This window comes from Eubalaena glacialis, chromosome 3 (assembly GCF_028564815.1).
Source record: "Eubalaena glacialis isolate mEubGla1 chromosome 3, mEubGla1.1.hap2.+ XY, whole genome shotgun sequence".
Taxonomy (NCBI): Eukaryota; Metazoa; Chordata; class Mammalia; order Artiodactyla; family Balaenidae; genus Eubalaena; species Eubalaena glacialis.
The window spans coordinates 170,819,664-170,832,220 of NC_083718.1; positions in this window are offsets into that span (position 1 = coordinate 170,819,664).

Consider the following 12,557-nt stretch of genomic DNA (forward strand, 5'->3'; position numbering starts at 1 on the left):
GGCTTTGCCTCTCTGGGGAGGCCTTTGGTTGCCCAGTGCTGCCAATGACCCGAGGTTACATCTGTCTAATTCAGGGGTTGGGGGTTTGAAAGCCCACTTGGCTGTAGGTCTAAAGCCCCCTCCTCCAGGCAGCTCTGTCACGTCACCTCGCCGCATGGCCTCCCATCTCACCTGAGTATAAGCCAGATTCCTCATGATCAACCACACGAGTCTCACCATCCAGGTCTGGGTCCCCCCTGGCCTCGTCCAACCTTACTCCAACTTTCCCCCTTCCTCTCACTTCACTCCAGTTACACTGGCCAGGCTGATTGTGGGCTACCCAGCCACGCTCCTGCCTCAGGGCCCTTGCACCTGCCTGCTGTTCCCGCAAGTTGCAGTCTTCTTCCCCCGGATGCGTGTGCGTAGTGCATGGCCTTGCTCACGTCAGGTCTTAACACAAGTATCACCTTCTTGGCTTTTTAGAATCAGAATGTCTTCCACACCCCTCAGCGCTTCATAATCTCCTTTCCCTGCTTTACTTTTCTTTTTAGCACTTATTCCTAACAAACTATTTATTTTATTTATTTACCTTGTTTATTGTGTCTCCCCTACTAAAATGACTGCTCCATGCGACCAAGGATTTTTGTTTGATCTTTTCACTGCAGCTTCTCAGAGCCTTGTGCAGACCTCGCACGTGGCAGGGGCTCAGTAAACATTTGTTGAATGAATGAATGGAGCTGGCATTCTGCTCACCTCTGTCCCTTACTTGCATGGATCTCACAGTCCTTTGGGAGGGGACCTGGGCCCCCAGCGCTCAGTTCAGTGTGGCTGAGGAGACATAATGTATCGAATACTCAAGAGCCTGGGCTCTGCACCCAGACTGAATTTAAATTCCAATGGGGATAGCCTCTTTTTTTTTTTTTATTTATTTTTGGCTGTGTTGGGTCTTCGTTGCTGCGTGCCGGCGTTCTCTAATTGTGGCGAGCGGGGGCTCCTCTTCGTTGAGGTCCACTGGCTTCTCATTGCAGTGGCTTCTCTTGTTGCGGAGCACAGGCTCTAGGCAGACTGGCTTCAGTAGGTGCAGCACACAGGCTCAGTAGTTGCAGCACGTGGGCCCTAGAGCTCAGGCTCAGTAGTTGGGGTGCACGGGCTCAGCTGCTCTGCGGCATGTGGGATCTTCCCGGACCAGGGATCGAACCCGTGCCCCCTGCATTGGGGAATACCCTCTTAGCCGTATTTCTTTACCTCTCCGAGCCTCAGTGCCCCCATCTATAAAATGGGGACTATAAGCTCTCCTCCCTTATGGAGTTATCATGAAGATCAAGGGATAATACCAGTAAAGTACTTCGGCACAGAGTAAGGGCTCCGTCAGTGTCATTCAGTGTTTATCAGCTTTGTGGCTTGGGGGAGGTGACCACCTCCCTGCCTGCTTCTCAGGATGGCTGTGGAGGGATACCAGGAAGGCAGGGGGTGTGGCTTTGCCTCCTCCTTGTGGACTTGGATGCCCAGGATGGAACAGAAGGGCTGGGGATTGGAGACCCAAGCCTCAGCTAGGGAACTCAAAGGGAGGTGGCAGCAGGATGGGGGACAGTGTGACAGTCCCTAGCTGGGCCCACTTCAGCAGGGGTGGGAGCAGGAGTGCTATCTGCCTGATCCCAGGTATCTGGGTGCTTCCAAAGGTAGAGAACAGTGCCCAGGTAGACCCGTTGTCTGGCTGCCGACCTGGCCTTTTCACTTCCATAGCCTGAGTCATAGGTTCAGGAGACTGAGAAGGGTCGCTGTTTACGGAGCAGCCCCTCACCTGCTCCGTAAAAACAGAAAGCCTTGGGGTTGGGCTCCAGAGGGGGAAGTTTGGGGAGAAATAGGGTCACAGGGTGGCCTCTGGGATACTGACCAAAGTGACCAGGGATGCCCTTGCACCTTCCTTTGTCAGGTTTGTGTGGGGTGTGTGTGTGAGAGAATTTGTGAGAATGTGGGTACACGACGTGACTGTGTGTGTGTCTGAGTGTGTATCAGAACATCTGGCACCAGCCATTCACACACACTCACAGACACACGGCCCAAAGGCTGGCCCTGCTGTCAGCATGCCCAGGGGGATCTATCCTCCATCACAAGGCGTCCTCACAGGCGTTGGACTGGAAATGTCAGCTCTGTTCTGAGTGCCAGGAGACTTCATGCCTCAAAAACCCTGCCCTGAAAATCATGGGCAATGCCAGGCCTGAGTCCTGGCAGAAGAGGGGCTCAGTACAGGGGTGGGGATCTGGGTGTGAGCCCGGGGAAAAACTGGGCCTGGTGGGGGCTGGAACTCCACTCTCAATGGGACAGAGAGGCAGAGCCGAGAATAATCACTGACGTTTATTACATACTGACTGCCTCAGACACGGGCATCACTTCATTTTTCAGAAGACACTGAGCCTCAGAGAGGTTCAGAAACTTGTCCAAGATGGGACTTCCTTAGTGACGCAGTGGTTAAGAATCCGCCTGCCAATGCAGGGGACACGGGTTTGAGCCCTGGTCTTCCGGGAAGATCCCACTTGCCGCGGAGCAACTAAGCCCGTGCGCCACAACTGCTGAGCCTGAGCTCTAGAGCCCGCGAGCCACAGCTACTGAGCCCATGCGCCTAAAGCCCGTGCTCCGCAACGAGAGAGGCCACCACAATGAGAAGCCCGCGCACGGCAACGAAGACCCAACACAGCCATAAATAAATAAATAAATAAATTTATTTAAAAAAAAGAAACTTGCCCAAGATCACACAGTTGGCAAGTGGCAGGGGAGGAAGCTGAGGCTCAGAGGGATACCTGGCTTACTGTGAGTCACCCCACATGTTATGGGCAGGGCTGGGATTTGAACTCAGGTCTCTCTGACTCCAGAGCCTGTGCTCTTAACCACCACCCACCCTCCCCAAGCTCTTGGGGGAGCCAGACATACTGGGAATGTATGAGAAAGAAGGACTCTGGGTGGCCAGAGGTGGGAGGGGCTGATTCTGCCTGCAGGGTCAGCAGGTAAAAAGTGAGGCACGGATGACTGCGGGGAGCACTCCGGGAGACAGAGGTGGAGGGAGGGCAGTTCACGGGAAGGAATGGTGAGCAAAGTCACGGAGGCGTGAAATAGGGTGTCACATTCCTGTGGTTTATGGCTGACCCATTGAGCAGGAAGACAACCTCCACTCCTCCCTGCCCCCACCTCCATCCTGGCTCAGAAAGCCTGATTGTCCCCACCTCCCTCCGCACCCCCCTCCTGTTAGGCTCCTGGGATATGGACAAGAAAGGAGCTTGTCTTTCCTGGCTCTGCTGGAGTCCTGCCGCTGAGGTTTGGTTACCATGGCAACGGGCTCCATGGAAACTCACAGCCAGCCTTTTCCAGGATGGGCCTGGACCCTAGCCCACCTGCTGATGCGCTGTCTCCCCTGGCCTCAGCATCCTGAGGGGATGCCCAAGGGAGACACTCTGCCGCCTGAGTCCCCCCCACTTCCACCTTGGCAGGGATAGGAGAGTCCCCAGGGTCAGAGAGGAGGTAATTCTAGCATGTAGAGTCCGCCGGTTGCTCCAGGACCCCACATTAAACTCAGGACATGGAGATCCAAATTCCCTTCTACTTAGGCAAATTGGGTGTAAGTAAGTCTTTATGTGGCCATCACTTGATGTCCCTCCCGTTCTGTCCCTGCACCCTGGGCTATTCCTCTACCAGGGCTGCATTCTCTTCATTCTGTTTCTCCCCTGGCCCTGCTGGTCTCTGAACTCCAGGTCTATTCAACCACCGTCTATACACCATGGCCCCCACGTACACCCTGTTTCGGAGAATCGGCACATCATCGACACACTTGCCATTGGACAGACCTGGGAGGGGACCCTAATGCCACACTAATTAGTCACGTGACCCTGAACAAGTCACTCCCTCTTTGTGAGCCTTGGATCCCATGTCTCTGAATACGTGCTTTATAGGGCTGCTTATTCAACCAACAAATGTGTTGAAAAATACTTGTATCTATTGAGCACTTATTTATTTATTGTGCTTTTAATGCATTTATTGTGCGAAAAACTGCACTTAACCTCATCTCGTTTACTCCTTATGATAACTCTATGAGGCAGATTCTTCTTTCCAATTTATAACTGAAGACACTGAGGCAAAGAGGGTGCAGGACCCTGTCCAAGGTCATGCAGCTGTCACGTGGCAGATTTGCACACTTAATCACTTCATTATTTGGTCAGTTAATTTTTATTGAGCACCTGCTATGTGATGACCTAGTTTCTGCCCTATGGAGCATCTACTGGAGAGATGGAAAAAAAGGGAAATCAATATAATACACATTGTGGTAAGTAGTACGTTGAGATAGAGGATAACGAGGGCACATTCTTTAGAGAGGGTGCATGGTCAGGGAAGATTTCTCTGCACAGGTGACATATAAGGACGAGAGACCTGAATGGTGGGAAGAGTTAGCCAGGAGAGGGACCAGAGACCCCGGCAGGGGGCACGGCATGGACAAAGGCCTGGAGGTGGGAATGGGTTTGCTGTGTCCTCGAGGCTGGAAGGGGTCAGAGGAGCTTGGAGGTGGTGAGCCAGGGGGAAGGAGGCCCAGGATGAGCTGGTGAGGCAGACAGGGGCCAGATCATGCAGAGCCTCTTAGGCTGGGATGTGAAATGTGGTTTATTCTAAGGGTAGTGGAATCCACTGGAAGGTTCTAAGCAGGAGAGTGAGTTGACCTGATTTCGGTAAGGAGCAGCTCCCTCTGGCTGCTGTGTGGGGAGTGGTAGGAGAGGGGCAGGAAAGGAGGCCAGGAGGAAGGTCATCGCAGTCATCCAGGATGGAGATGGTGGTGCCTGGGCTGCAGTGCTGGCAATGGAGAGGGAGGGAGGTACTGAGTGTGACATAGCTTGCACGTAGAGTAGACAGAACTAGCTGATATACTGTACGTAGGGGATGAGGAACAGGAAAGAATAAAGGATGACTCCTAATTTCTGTCTTGAGCGACTGGGTGGGTAGATGATGTTGCTTACTGAGAGGGCACAGACCCGGGATGGTGCTGGGGGTGGGATGCTGGACAACTGGCTTTTCGGGGAGAACACCCAGAGCTTGTTTTCGAATGTGTTGTGTTTGAGATGCCTGGGGGCCATGTGAGTACAGATACTGGGTTTGGAATTCAGGGAAGAGATATTTGGGAGCTGAGAGTGTAGACGTGGTATTTAAAGTCATGGGATTTGATGCGATCAAAGAAGAAGAAAGTGTAGACAGAGATGGGCAGAGGAGACAAGCGGAGATGAGAGAAAGGAGAAGAGAAGAGATGGGGAGGGGGAAGGGAGGGGAGGAGGGGGAAGGGGAGGGGAGGGCTGCTGGGGCCCAGAATGACCCTGCGCATTCCTTTACCAAACCTTTCCTGGTGTGTGTCGTGTGTCAGGCACTGGAGAGCAGATGGTGGGTCCAGCTCCCGCCCTGAGTCCAGGGGCGCTCGGCCTTGGACAGCAGGGAAACCGGCTATGAGAGCATGTGTGTGAGCGTGTGAGGCTAGGGGTGAGAAGTGGCTCCTGTGAGAGGCCCGAGGAGGGCGGCCAAACTGGACTCGAGTGTGGAGAGGGGAGGGCTCCTGGAGAGGCAGCACGGAGGCTGGGACCTGATGCATGAGTTCGGAGGCTGGGACCTGATGCATGAGTTAGCCTGGTGTCCAGGGAGGAGAGGAGGGCGGAGGCTGGAGGGGAGAAGCAGACGGCCAGTGTCCGCAGCTTCCTCCGCTGCCCCCAGTCCCTGTCCTGGTGGGACCCCTGGCTCCCAGGGGACAGCCTGGGGCTGGGTGAGGTTTGGGTTTAGCTGCCTAACACACGTGTGGACTCAGCAAATGGCTGGGGCGGCATGGAGTCTTGAAAATCCTGACTTGGAGACATTTAGGAGCTGTGGGCCTTGGGCAAGGAACGACTGCCCTGAGCCTCGGGGTCTCGCCTGGAAAAGGGTGAGAACAACATGAGAAAGTGCTGTGCCAGCTCTCAGGTTCTGCCCGCGTGTGGGGAATTATTAGTGCCGCCCAGACCACAAAGCCCTGTGTGAGACGTGACCCTGGCTTTGTTGAGAACGGGGGAGAGAGAAACAGAGACAGAATGAGACAGAGAGACACAGAAAAGAGTAAGACAGAGAGATAGAGGGACACAGGAGACAGAGACAGTGAGACAGAGGGCAAGAAAGAAAGAGAGACGGGGGGAGGAGAGAGAGAGAGGGCAAGAGATAGGTAGGTAGGTAGATAGATAGATTTGGGGGCAAGAGAGGGAAAGAGACAGAGGCAGAGATACTGGGGAGACAGAGAAAGAGTCAGAGACAGAAAGAGACAGAGACAGAGAGACAGAGAGAGGTGGTGGTTTCCAAGGCAATAACAGACATTATGTTGGGACAGCAAAACTATGAATGATTTTGACTTTCATATTTTGGTCATATTATTTTCTGATTTTTCTCTATGATTACTTAAATAATTATCTTTTTAAAGACATGGTTTCCAGGGGCTTCCCTTGTGGCACAGTGGTTAAGAATCTGCCTGCAAATGCAGGGGGGACACGGGTTCAAGCCCTGGTCCGGGAAGATCCCACATGCCGCGGAGCAACTAAGCCCGTGTGCCACAACTACTGAAGCCCATGCGCCTAGAGCCCGTGCTCTGCAACAAGACAAGCCACCGCAATGAGAAGCCCGCGCACCACAACAAAGAGTAGCCCCCACTTGCCACAACTAGAGAAAGCTCGCGTGCAGCAATGAAGACCCAATGCAGCCACAAATAATAAATAAAATAAAAAAAAATAAAGACGTGGTTTCCAGATGTAAACTGGATTTTTCAAACTTTCTGCAATTTGGAACTGCCTATGAGAAGCTTTATAATTCGCAGACAAACTGACCCAGAATTTTCACTTCTTAAAATTTTTTCAAAGGAAAAACTCATGGAAGCACTGGTGATTTAATTACAAGGATGATTTTCAAGTGCTGTTTTTAACAGCAAACAAGAAAACCCAAAACAAAACCCCCCAAACAAACAAAAAACACTTCTAACCTTAAATGCACAAAACAGGTGAATACATAAATAAAAGATGTTCCATTCACAGAATGGATTTCTATGTAGCCTTTAAAATGATGTTGTAGCTTGTAACTCATTGGTGTGGATAGTCATGAGATATTATTATGTAAATAAAAAGCAGGTTTCAAAAAGGTACAATATATACCTCCTATTTGTTAGAAAAAGATATGTTTGCATGTGTACATGGAGAAATAGCTGGAATTTTTATCACCAAGGTAATAAGTGTGGTGTGTGACAATAAAAACAATTAAAGTTATTTCAAATCTTGTCTATGCGTTAAGAATTCTTACACAAGGAGGTCACCCTCCTGCCTTTTGCTCTATCCTCAGAGGAAGGGAGAACAGGTGCTCACAGTCTGGAGTGTGATAATCCAGCAGGACTTCGATGGTCATAATTGAATTGCACCTCATCCATGTCAATTCACACAGATTTATACCAGTTATTTTTTTGTTAACTTTTCTGCAGAGGCTAGAGCGAGACACAGCCCATTCAAAAAAATAATCATTTTCTTCATTTTTACAGGCTGTGACAGTTTCATTCCCTTGCTAGTTGCAAATGGAGGTCTATCATCTCTTTTTAGATATTAACTCCGGGGCTCTGTTCATTGCCATCACGTGAGTACCGTAACAGGCGTGTCAGGAAGGACTTCTCTAGGTGGGGATAACTAAGAAGTGGGATATAAACCTTGAGATTAGGTTTCTTTTGTTTTTCTATTCAAAATGTACATGTTATTGTTACAACACCTTACAGAAATGACAGATTTTATTTCTTTAGACTCGTTTCAAAAAGAATTTGAAGTGGCTTACCAAATTATATATGCATATAATAGGGTAAAAACAATTGAGGAGACCAGGGTGAAGGAAAGCTAATGATATGAAAATAAGACATAAAGAGTCAAGTTAATATACAAAACACATGCCTCCAGTTATTGAATATTTGCTAGATTGGGACGTCAGGTTTGCTCTGATCTTTCCAGTGGCTGGTTTTCAGCATTTAAAAGGATCGAATATAGAGCAAAATGTAAAGAAATATAAACCTTAGGCATAAACTGTCACCTTTCTCCTAAGCTCAACTGTGATCAACTTCTATGCAAATAAACTTTGACTTTTAAATCTCAGGAAAATAGTTCCTTTTTCTCACTTCCACTATTTCCAGTGGAAAGTTGACGTCTTGCCCACTCGACATGGAGAGGTGCCCCCGTTTTCTCTCCTGCATCTTGTGGACAAAGAGATCCAGAAAAGACAAGGGCTTCTGTTCTCCAGCTCATGTGCATATATCTTCTTGGTAGAAAGGAATTAGCCTTGGTTAAAATTCCCTTCTCCAGTACTTTCCAATGTTTCGATGTTCATATTCTTGATCCAAAACCAGGAAGGATTCAGCTGCACCTCTGGTCCTTATCCAGATACAGTTTGCACTCACTGAGATGATTTTATTCCAAGTGAGATGTTACCTTAGCAACCAACTTCCCAACTCACTCAATTAACCCGCGTCCTCTCTGTAATCAATACTCATTAGCACCAAATCACTCCTTTGCTTTGTCTTACAGTTAAAACCACTCATTCAGGTCAACCTGTTTCTTAAAGGTAACAGTCTTTTCTCCCTCTGAATATGGAAACTCATTTGAACCCCACAGATCCCCTCACCCTGGGCCCCTGAGGCCGTCATCTTAACTCGGGCTCAGCCAAAAAGTACTGGCTGGTGATCTCTGTGGAGTTGGCAACAGAGTCGCCACGGTGGCTTCTGGCATACCGGCGGGTCACTGGGGCCTTGCCCACAGGGGAACTGGCAAGAGGGAAGATGGCACCTGCCATTTGGAATCAAGGAGACAACTCCTGCACACACAGGAGGTTCCTTGGAGACTCCAAAGGAGAAATACTATTATGTGAAGGTTATGGTAGACTGATATGGTTTGAGAACACAGAGAAAAAAATATTATTAAAACCCATGCAGTCTATACCAGTTCTGGCTCTGGTTCTGAGGCTGGGTGTGGGGTGGTCATGGCATAATTCATCTCATGGGGAGTTAAAATTCTAGATAACTTCCATCCCTGTACAGAGCCCAGTGGGGGGAGGGAGAAGGGGACAGTGGACCCTGGAACGCCTCTGCCAGCTTTCCTAGCCTGCTGCTCCAAGGGGACCTGGAGTGGGTGGTCCTTCCAGGAGCAGGGATGTTAGTGGGTCACCAGAGGCTGGTCACAGGAGAGACTGAACTTGTTCCGTCGGACACAGTGAGGGGAATGGAATTCTGAGGTGCAGTCCTAAAGAAGGGGAGCCCTGACACCCAGGAAGAAGAGTCCTACAGAGGGAAGAGGGTGAGAACACAGTGGTGTAAGGACTTCAGGAAAGGCTGCTATGGACACAATGCCTCAGGTAAGTGGTGAGGTGGCAGATGAGGGGTGGGGGTGGGGGTGTAATGGTGTTGGGGGCAGATGGGGGGGTGCAGTGGTGTTGCAGGCAGATGGGATGGGGTGGGGTTGTAGTGGTGTTGGGGGCAGATGGGATGGGGTGGGGGGGTGTAGTGGTGTTGGGGGCAGATGGGGTGGGGTGGGGGGGTGTAGTGGTGTTGGGGGCAGATGGGGTGGGGTGGGGGGGGTGTAGTGGTGTTGGGGGCAGATGGGGTGGAGGTGTAGTGGTGTTGGGGCAGATGGGATGGGGTGGGGGTGTAGTGGTGTTGGGGGAAGATAGGATGGGGTGGGGGTGTAGTGGTGTTGGGGGCAGATGGGGTGGGGGTGTAGTGGTGTTGGGGGCAGATGGGGTGGGGGTGTAGTGGTGTTGGGGGCAGATGGGATGGGGTGGGGGCGTAGTGGTATTGGGGGCAGATGGGGTGGGGTGGGGGTGTAGTGGTGTTGGGGGCAGATGGGATGGGGTGCGGGTGTAGTGGTGTTGGGGGCAGATGGGGTGGGGTGGGGGTATAGTGGTGTTGGGGGCAGATGAGATGGGGTGGGGGTGTAGTGGTGTTGGGGGCAGATGGGGTGGGAGTGTAGTGGTGTTGGGGGCAGATGAGGTGGGGGTGTAGTGGTGTTGGGGGCAGATGGGTTGGGGTTGGGTGCGAGTGGTGTTCGGGGCAGATGCGGGGTGCAGGATGCAAGAAAATGGGTCGGTTCACTTCTGGGCAAAGTGATGCCGACAGGAATAGCACTGCTGGATGGTGAGATGACCCAGAAATAGAAACATTTAAGTAATTCATTAAAAACATCGCTTCAGGCACGGGATACAAGCACTGGGTGAGGAAGCACAAACCCTCTTCTCAAGGGGCTCACATTCTAGAGGCAGAGGCAGAAAACAGCCTGGGAAATAAATGAGTAAGCATTTCATGTATGCTGAGGGCTGTGAAGAGAACAAACCAGAGAGACACTGGGAGGATAGCACCTTGTGATGGAGGGGGTCACGGGGGAGCTCTCTGAGGAACTGACCGTGGAGCTGAGAGCCCAGCTAGTGAGGAGCCAGGAAGGAGTGCTCCAGAAAGAGGAAAGAGCAAGTGCTAAAGCCTGTTCCTGGGCTCCAGAAACCCCTGATCGCCCTGGCCATGCATTCCTTTTTGCAATCCTTCAACCAGAAACGAACATTCTCTGCTTTGGGTGCCTTCACACCTGACTCCAGTCCCTCCCCAGGGCCCATGACTTCTGATACACATCCTGTTAAATTCACAGCCCTTAAAAATACTCCACTTTATTGGTAATAATAATAATAATAATAATAATAATAATAATAATAAAGCCAACACATCTATGTGATACCATATTTCATCTTGGACATTTGGGAGATTAAAAAACAAACTGGTGAGAATCCAGTGACAGCCTGTCTCTTCGGTTGCAGGTGGGATTGCAAAATGGTGACCCTTTTGAAAGTAACTTGAAAATATTTATCAAAAGCTATTATAATGTTCCTACCTCCAATAATCTTATTTGAGGATCAGTCTTGGGAAATAATGTAAACTATGGCAAATGTTTGTGCACAAACATGTTCAGTTGAACGTTATTTATAAGAATGCAAAACTGAAAACTGCTTTAGTGTGAAACGGTAAGAAAAAGCTTAATTGTGATGGATGGACCCATGGGATGCAGGGCAGCCACTAGCGCTGATACAGTGAAACGGTGATGGTCTTTGTGGTCAGGCGAATCTTGGTTCAAAAACTGACTCTTCCAGTCACAGCTGGGTTTTCTTGGGTCAGTTCTTTAACCTCACTGAGCCTCAGTTTCCTCATTGGTAGAACAGGGATATCATTTAGCTCCTTTTTTTTTTCACGAGCAGAGAATCATTTCCACGAGGAACTGATAAGCCCTCCGGGCAGCATACAAGACCCAGCGGGTGGTCAGCCGTCCAGCATACCCTCTTACTCCCCTAGTGACAGCTGATCAAGCACTTATACTTCCGTGATCTCACTCAATCCTGACAACCTCAGGACTATTATTCCCATTTTGCCGATGAAGAAACTGAGGCTCAGAGAGGTGAACAGATTTTGTGAAAGTCACCTGGCAATTAAGAGGGAAAGTCAGGACTTGTCCTTAGGGATTCTGACCTTTGCAGCATGCTGCCCTCTTGGGAACTCCTACTCATTCGTCAAGACCCAGTCCAATTATCATCTCTTCTAGGGAGCCTCTCCTAATATCTCTCTGCCAGTGCTCACATGGCCTCCTGCACAGGCCTCAGCACAGGGAGGCATGTGGTCTGGATGCAAAAATGCCGCTTGCTCCAAATTCAAACCCCAGATTTACCCCACGCCCACCCTCTCCTGAGAAGATGGGGTGGTAACACTCCGGTTGTATCCACCTCCCTAATTTAACAGGCAAAAAGCAGGGCAGCTCATGAACTTTCTTTGATATACAGTGAGAGTGGTGAGGTTTACAATGAAGTCGGTGCTCAGTAAATGAGAAGGCTGCTCTCCTTCTTCAGCGTGGCAACTTCCAGAAAATGGGTGTCCACCATTTAATAGTGCATGTCCTTGGGCCTCAACTTCCTCGACAGTCGAATGGAGAAACTGTAGCATTTCCTCTGAGTGTTGTGGGGGAAGATCGCAGGAGTTAATGTATGTGAAGCATTCTCAACAGTGAGTACTGGAAGCGTGGCCCCAAGGTGAGCTATTATTTTCATTAATCTCCTGGTTGAAGGGCATCCTCCGCGCGGTGGTAACTGTGTGCGCTGAGCCGCTGGGTCAGGGCTGAGTCTTCAGGACCAACGCAGGGCCTGGCACGGAGCCCGGCTGCGCCGAGGGGATGGATGGGGACGTGTCCCCAGGGAGGGGATACTGGAGCCGGGAGGAGCAGCCAGGCCGGGAAGGGCCCCAGGCTCTGGGCCCCTCCTCGCTCCCGGGCGCTGCGGGCCGGCGGCCAAGTAGCTAATGAAACGACTGCCGTTGCTTCCCGGGCGCTCCCGGGGGAGCCCTTGGGACCCGCCGGGTGCAGCTTAACCTTAGCCGGGGTGGGGATGGGGGCAGCCCCCAGGTCGCAAACGGGGATGGGAGGTACACCGCCCTGCCCCGCCCACTACGGAGTCACCGGATCCACAGGTAAGCGGAGGGCAGTGGTGCAGGGGAGGCCCTC